This window comes from Choloepus didactylus, chromosome 20 (genome assembly GCF_015220235.1).
Source record: "Choloepus didactylus isolate mChoDid1 chromosome 20, mChoDid1.pri, whole genome shotgun sequence".
Taxonomy (NCBI): domain Eukaryota; kingdom Metazoa; phylum Chordata; class Mammalia; order Pilosa; family Megalonychidae; genus Choloepus; species Choloepus didactylus.
This window is the reverse complement of record NC_051326.1, coordinates 46,519,525-46,521,473: the sequence shown is the minus strand read 5'-3', so window position 1 is coordinate 46,521,473 and position 1,949 is coordinate 46,519,525. Positions and strand designations below refer to the sequence as shown.

Genomic DNA, 1,949 nt, shown 5'->3' with positions numbered 1-1,949 from the left:
ATAATGGAAGGCTTTGAAGGAAGCAAGATGAAAAAAAGGGGGAGGAGGGTAATAAACAAAACAAGGCCTGGATTTTAGGGACAGACAAACTTGTTTTCTTGTTGCGTGCAGGCTTGTCCTGGGATGGAAGTGGGAAGTTGGCTAGTGATTGACTAAGAAGATGCCTTGTCATTCCTATGAAGATGTATTATGATGGATTTTCCTTAAGATGCACTTGTCACCAAGAATGGCACAAAGCTAGATGGGCGAAAAGGTCAAATGTGAATTCCAGTCAAAGTACATTAACTCAGATGGTTTGTTTTTGGGTTTTTGTTTTTGTTTTTTTTCCTTTTAATGCTTTCTCAATGTCTTTTTATTCTTCTGAGCATTAAGGAGATTCAGCTTTTCTCTGAAGACATAAGGCTCATTGCTCTGAAGCTACGTAACTTCTCCAAGTCTGATAAACAAGGGATGCGACTCTTCTCAATTTTTAAGGTAATCCTTAAAAGACTTTACAAGGCAGGCTATTCATCTTGGCAAGTTAACAACAATCTGGTTGGGAAGAAATAAGAACAAGCACTGCAGCAGAAGTCAGACTGAAAGGAATGGTTATAGCAGGCCTTGCTTCTAAAGTTAATGACCTTTTCCATTTCCAGTCTGTTGGAATTCCCAGTTGTGCTCTCAGCTGAAGGACCACTGATCATCAACTCGTGGCTAGTTACTGCTTTAAACTTTTCTCTGCTTTCTCATTAGGTTTTGGCTAATGGAAGAATAGTTTCAAAACCATAATTGACCAACATATAGATGCCCTTTATGATCCTTTTCTTAATTTTTCCTCATCATTAAATAATGAACACTGTCTCGGGAATTTAAATTACTTACGAATTCATTGATTATTATGGTGTGTAACAAAGATAAAACTAATTAATTGTCCTTTATTTTCTTTCTTTCTAGTGAATTCAGACGGATCTTAAAGCTTTTATTTCTTATCAAATTGGCAAAACTTCAAGAGCTATGCTGAAATTGCATCTGTTTGTGGGAAAAAGGACAATTTCACACAATTATTTTGTAAGACAATCATGTCTTCTTTCCTAGAATATAGAATCGTCACTAGCTAGAATCTTCCATTATATTTAACAACAACAATAAAAATACACCTGAGAATGAGTCTTAATTTTTTGTCCTTTAAGCCTGGCTGGGAAAGGCCAGTCAAAATTCAATAGCAGGGTTTAAAGTTGAACTTAGTGTAAAGAAGAACGAGAAATAGGTATATTCCATCATGTCTAGACACATACACAGACACACTTCTCTAGACATACACTCTAATATGCATATTTTTAAATTTAGTATTTATTGTTTTTGTTTCTTGTAAATTTAATGCATGTCATAGTGAAACTTTCTAATAACAGGAAATTATAAAGAAGGAAATAAAACACATTACTCAGGTAAAAATAGCTATTAAAATTTAGATTTTTTTTGGTATTTGATATATTTATAAAATCAATGATTTTGTCATTTGGGATTATACTGTTTTATCCTGTGCATTTTTTTCACTTAGTGTTATATGATGTTTTCACATCTTTAGACCCCCATGAGCTGGAGTCAAGAGGGAGCCCAGGAACTCTGTTGAATAAGACCATCCACCCAACCAGAATCCACTGAAGGAGTGTAAGAGAGGGTGTGGGGCCCTGAGGGTGGGAAACCTCTCCCAGGACATCCTCAGCCTCTTGGTGACTATCTTTCCTGAGGCCATAAGGCAGTCTTATCATGTGAGCTTTTCCCTACTCATGTCAATTGTCACAAGGAGACCCTCATCCCACCCCCCCCAATTTAATCCCAGATGACTCTTCTGATTCCATTTTCCAACCCTCCTTACCATCTGATACTCACCCACTGAGTTCCCCGTGGAACTCACAGGGCATTTCCAGCAAAATACCTTACATCCCAAGCTGAGGTCTGACCATGTCCTT

The 1,949-nt window shown here is 37.1% G+C and overlaps 1 long non-coding RNA gene across 1 annotated transcript; it reads left to right on the top strand.

Annotated features, from left to right (window-relative positions):
• The first annotated feature begins 350 nt into the window (after positions 1–350).
• Positions 351–1,648, top strand: LOC119516555. The gene is made up of 3 exons (XR_005213315.1): positions 351–474; positions 934–1,047; positions 1,565–1,648. It is a non-coding gene; the product is annotated as an uncharacterized LOC119516555 (long non-coding RNA).
• Positions 1,649–1,949: the final 301 nt, after the last annotated feature.